Below are 6,058 nucleotides of genomic sequence, written 5' to 3'. Positions count from 1 at the left end.
TGGTGATGTGAGGGTCATTGAAATACAGCCTTATTACAGTGAAAAAAAGAAAAAGAAAATGCCTTCCTATTAAATGCAACGTAGAAATTAATTGCAATCCCAATCAAAGTTCCGGGGACACTATTTACATCTCTGAACAGAGATTTCTCAAAGAAGAAATAACAACGGCTAAGAAACACCACCTCCACCCCAGTTTTTTCATTGTTCCTAGAAAGTATGGGATATTCAACTCCAAACAACTTTGGAGTTTAATCTCATCCAAAGTCAGAATGGCTAAAATCAACAAAAGAGCTCATAACAAATGTTGGTAATGGCATATATGGCAGAAGGGAAATCCAAATTCATTCTGGGTAGGATGGCACATTGATGCTGCTACTACAAAAATCAATGTAAAGGTTTCCCAAAATGCTAAAAATAAATCTGCACCCAGATGATTTTTCAATAAATCTCATCTAATTAGGAAAAAAAATATGGTCATGTTCCCCATTTTAAAAATAAAATTTTTTATCACATGGCACACAATAAAAAAGAATTAAAGTTCCACAATTTAAATAAAATAATAATAATAATAACAATAATAATAATAATAAAGTTTCATTTGCTTTAATGGCCAATTTTATCTTGTTCCACCCTTGTCATTTATGATATAATTCAAAAACTAGAGCACCAGCATTTTAAATGGATATATATCATTGATATAAATTTAAATTTTAGTTATGATTAAAGCTCATCACCTACAAAGAGTTTTTCCCTAAGCCTTTCCTGATATACCCCTTCTTGTACTAGATAGTCCTCATCAAATTCTTCAGCTCCTGTAGGGATTCTTAGACTTTGGAGAGCTGAGTGATGTTTACCATTTAAGCTTCCTGGTAGGAGCTCTACTTCAAGTAGGAGAGAAAGTATATAATCACAGACACACATAATGTATGTTGGAGAATTTACTACATGGTGATGTATCAAAGGCTCTTATTCTGAAAGGGGAGGTCAAGAGAAGCTATGTGAATATCTGCTTATCCAGTGTCTTAGGAGGAGGCTGTACTCTATAAGCAGACATGAAGAAAGGTAATTAAGAAGGAATAATATAAGTAAAGCATAAACATAACATGTGATTCGGGTTTTCTCTTTGCTGGTCTGTTTCTTGGGGTAAAACAAAGGGAGTAATTTTTGACTCCTTTTGGGGCCAGGCTTGTATCAGCACTTCCCCAGTAGACGTCTCTTTCAGTTGACAGCTACTAGCCAAGTACCCTTCACTGGGGAAAGGGTACCTGATACAGAAGACTTAGAGGGCACTGGAAGGAGCAGGGTAGTCAGCTCAGGGTGGGTGGCTTATGAATGAGGGATATAAAAATGAGGGAATTATATGTTTATGTTAAAAACATTTAAATAAGCTATAACGTGCATCACTTAGAAGTATAAGTACATTGATAATATAATCTCAGAAAAAATGAAAACTGAAAACCACCTAAACTTTGGAAACAGGAAAGGCCTAAAGTGGTACACAAGGAGCACACTGAAGATAGAAAGGAAGCTGATATTTAGTTTACACTATATCCATACAATTCTGAGTGCCTGCAAACAGGCAGGTACACACAATGCCAATCATAGGGTACAAATAAAGCTCATTAATGAGAAAGTAGAATAGTTATTAACTCAGCCAGGACATGGGAGTCACTGTCTTTTATTTACTTCTATTAGCAGGTAATAGTTGTACATTTTTGACAATAGAGTATAATGTCTTGCTATATTTATGTATACTATGAAGGGTGATTAAGTTGCTCATCATCTCAAATAGCTTTATTCAGTTTTAAATCTGCTTATGACATTGCCATAATTAACTCTTGGAATCTTGGTCATGTGTCACATATATGTTCATTGTTTTCCTATTAGTGTGACATGACAGACTTCCTCCAAATGCACAGTCATCTTCTCTTAACAAGTCTTTAATATGAACAACATTGCCTGGAACAGTGGATCCAATTTTAGAATTTCACTGCTCAGAACAATACTTGACTCATATTTACACTTAATATATTTAAGGCTCTGACATTCCGTAATTTGTACTCTATTCAACTCTATAGATACTTAACAATGGTCTTTTCTCTAGGACCATTATCCTAGTATTGTCTTTCTTTCTTTTCGCTCATTCACAGTACTCAGGTTCCATATTTATGTACCTGTCCCTTTTGATTCATTAAAAGAACCTTTAAAAATCACCTTTCTTCTGTGTATAAATAAGTTTATCATAGCATCAAATACAACATTTTTATTGGGGAGGGATATAGGTGTTCTCTAGCACATAAAGAAGTACCAAAGCACCATCCTGGCTGTAGGTCTTTGCCTGACAAATGCATTGAGTCAGGCTTTCTTTTGCCGTTCACCATTGCATATATCAAGCTAGCCAGCATTAGAAATCTGTGTCTGCCTCACACCTCACCCTATAGAAAACTGGGTTTACAGGTGTGTACCCTGGCTTTAGGTGCTTTCTTGGATGGAAAATTCAGATCCTCAACTTATGTACCAAATGTTTTATCCAGATCCATCTCTGTAGACACAAACACAAGAAAGTGTGGATATCAAATCCTATGTGGCAATATTGACACATTATTTTTCTCTGTTAAAGACTGATGGAATGTTAATGGTCTCTATGCATTACAATTTGTAACTTCAAAAAAATGAAGCATCATGTGGGAATGCGAAGATCTCAAAAACTCTAATCTACCATGTTGTAAAGGAAAAGATCTTTGTCTACTGTCTCCCTATTCAATTTTTGAGCTTGCACTGGCTAAGAAAAAGATTCCTCAAGGCATACTTAATAGTTACCAAGCTTGGAAGCAGGATAGTACTTGTTAAAGAGGTTTTTTTCTTTTTTTCTTTTTTTAGTTTTAAGAAAGCCTCCAGGCCTTTTCTGGGGTTTTATTTCCTTTGCAAATCATGCCAACTCCTAGGGCAATAGCTTTACAACTTTGCTACCTGCAAAAAGTAACATATTTTATTATTACTGTGGGGGCACCTCATCTGTTGTTTCCACCTAAATAAATTCAGCTAATCAGTCAATAGGAAATTATGTGGCATGGTTTTCTTTGGCAGTGTCTTAGGAAAGCAAGCCAGAGGGTTTTACCAGCAGAGGAGTAGAGCACGAGCCAGCAAGAGAATATGCCACCTATTGTTTGCCAATTCTGTATTCAATGATATCATGTTGGTGGTTGAAATGGTCACAGCAAACATATTTGTATTACACAATGGGGCAAACACCACAAATTAGAGATTTATTTATTTACTTAGATATCTGTTTTTCTAAGGACACCATCTAGATCTACCTTGCCATTTCCAAGTGTGTGATATGAACATCTATTAACCACATAATATACGATTGCTGAATTTCCTCTGTTTGCAGCACTCACTTTGCAAGTTGCTCTCCACAATAGATGCACACCATTTTCTTGAATAGAATGATTGTCTCAAATAGTTTTACTGCCTTGAAATTTGTGCTTTATGGTTTCTTGAACAGTAAATGTGTGCTGTGAAACATTTTGCTTTAGTGCAGATATATTTCATTGTGCTTGCAACATGAGTATGAAGTGTTTATAAAATGTAAACTCTAAGGAATCAAGCATTGGAAATTTCCATGATATTCAGTAACTTTATCTCTAAAAAAAGATGTTGAGAAAAGAAAATGATGTACTGTCGATGGAGTGTTTCAGCTAGTAGGAGTATGCAAGTGGAACCTCCACTATATATGATTATTTTTATTTTAAAAGTGACTTGTATACATCTAGAAACTTCTGAATTAGGTTGCATAAACGAAAGTTTAGCAAGGAGGTGCATGTTTTTCTGATGTGTCTCAAAGCAGTCAATCTTTCACTTCTCAAACTTTAGCTAAACACTGTGAGTACGGACTGTTCATGAACAACACCGTTACAAAACTCCCATCCAAATCAAAATGATGGTGGAAAAAGATTGTCCTTCTTATATTTATCTTTTGATTCATTTAAATTTTTATATATTCTATATTTACCTTTGCAAATTAACAAAGTACTTTGTGAAAGATTCTCCGTATCCCAGTGAATTCGTTTAAAGTCTTCACTGCTGTTCTGGCCTGTTCTGCTGTACTGTGAGAAATATATTACAGTGCTGTTACTCAAAGAGAGAGAGCTATAAAATAAATAGAGAAATAAAGATAAAATATAACCTCTCTATGTGGGCTTCCTAAAAACAAGTTTAACCCAATATTTCAAATAGCTTTTTACATATAGCAATTTCTGTTCCTAATAAAATGCTTTCTCTGTTATTGTTTTGGATTATGAATGCTGTTTCATTTTACAATAATACTATAATGTGCCTCATAAAGATCCTTTGATTTTTAATACAATAATATTTTAAGGTTACTATAAAATATATAGCATGCATTTTAATCTGATACTGTACAGAACCTTAAATTTTACTTATGAAATGAGATTATTTTATGTTGATGTGAATTATTTTATATCTCATTTAATGTTTGCCCCTGCAACTATGAAAATTGGTGGGAACTACAGTTTCAATAACATACAAAATATTTTCACTAGACCCCAAAATCTGGAATGTTTTAAGTTTGGTGCTTTCCTTCTAATTATTTCATGCAGAAAAACATGTTAAAATCAATTTTCATATGACAAAGCATGTCATATGTAAATACTCCTTGATTATTAGCAATAGGATGTCCTCATAATTTTTGTTTTAAAATATTTTTGGGGTTGGTGAGATGGCTCAGTAGATAAGAGCACTGACTGCTCTTCTAAAGGTCCTGAGTTCAAATCCCAGCAACCACATGGTGGCTCACAACCAGTCAGAATGAGACACAAACAAACAAACAAACAAACAAAAAACAAAGCAAAAACAAGAGAAAAAAGAAATTATAAAAAAGAAAAAAATGTAAAGTTGCTATAAACAAAGTATACATAACCTATCTTAAAACCATATTCTTTTTATTTATTTGGCACCCTTGGGTTAATCCTGGAAAGCTTTTCTTTCATAGAATAAGCCTTTTATAATGAAACCAAGGAGAAACCAGAAATCTTTATCCTTGTGTAGTCTTAAGAACATTTATTATTTTGAAAATTCGCTAAGTGTACTGTGATTTATGAATTGCAGAGAGGATTCCCATGGGTGTCCTAACACAGGTCAGAAGGGATCTCAAGCACAGTGCTCCTACTGCCTCTGCAGCTGGCAGCTTTTCCTAGTGATTGACAGAGGCTTGCCTTTTGTTTCACCAGAATTCCAAACAACTGCATTCATGTTGCTTTCCAGCAGGTTCTTGCTGGTGTGCTCAGGCCAGATGCATCTCTGGCTCAGAATGAAGGAGGGAAGAACATTGTCTCTGATTCATTGTATTAAAAGCTTTTTCTATTCCTAGATAAAGCCATTTCTTTAAGTAACTCTGTAACTATTATTTATATGATTCCCCAACCTAATGGGCTTTATAAGTTAATCAAATTCAGAATTCCTCTTCGAACTATGTTTAGTGGTAGAATTAATTGCTTTCTTAATGATCAATCATGCTACATAATCTTTTCAACACAATGTTCTTTAAAAATTCTTCATTATAGTTATTTCATTTAGGATTGTATGAGATGGATATCTAGCATCAATATGGGACCTATAGACAGACTACAATCCAAATGTGAAACAAGAGACTGTGGCAGTATGTCTCTTTGGTGATAGTTTAGAACAAGAGGGGACATTTGATAATAAAAGCTATACGTGCATATTAAACATGATGATACATCTGTAATTCTAGAAATTAGCAGGTGTAAACAGGAGGATCATAAGCTATAGCCTGTCTTTGCTATGTAGTTAAATCTGAGGTGTGTAACCTGGGCTAGAAGACATCCTGTACACACACACACACACACACACACACATAGAGTGAGACCAATCCAAGACTTGATGAGAATATATTGTATTAAAGAAATCTATTTTAAAAAGTAAATGAATAAAGGTATACATCTCCCTAAGATTCAGCATAACCTAGCAATAAAGACTCTCATGGTCCCTTCCTCACTAAGTCAGTAGTGGCTAA

General features: G+C 34.4%; 1 protein-coding gene across 3 annotated transcripts in view; it reads right to left on the bottom strand.

Moving 5' to 3' along the window:
• The window catches only part of Lrrc4c (leucine rich repeat containing 4C), a 1,245,152-nt gene that overhangs the window by 505,876 nt on the left and 733,218 nt on the right, over window positions 1-6,058 (bottom strand). The window contains exon 5 of one of the 3 annotated variants that reach the window (XM_031371128.1): window positions 4,016-4,109. The exons of the other annotated variants lie outside the window; for them this stretch is intronic. The gene's annotated coding sequence lies outside the window, so the exon portion shown is untranslated. The remainder of the gene's footprint in view (window positions 1-4,015; window positions 4,110-6,058) is intronic. 3 annotated transcript variants of the gene reach the window in all.

This window comes from Mastomys coucha, unplaced genomic scaffold (genome assembly GCF_008632895.1).
Source record: "Mastomys coucha isolate ucsf_1 unplaced genomic scaffold, UCSF_Mcou_1 pScaffold15, whole genome shotgun sequence".
Taxonomy (NCBI): Eukaryota; Metazoa; Chordata; class Mammalia; order Rodentia; family Muridae; genus Mastomys; species Mastomys coucha.
Note: the sequence above shows the minus strand (reverse complement) of the source record. Positions and strands in the feature narration are given on the sequence as shown.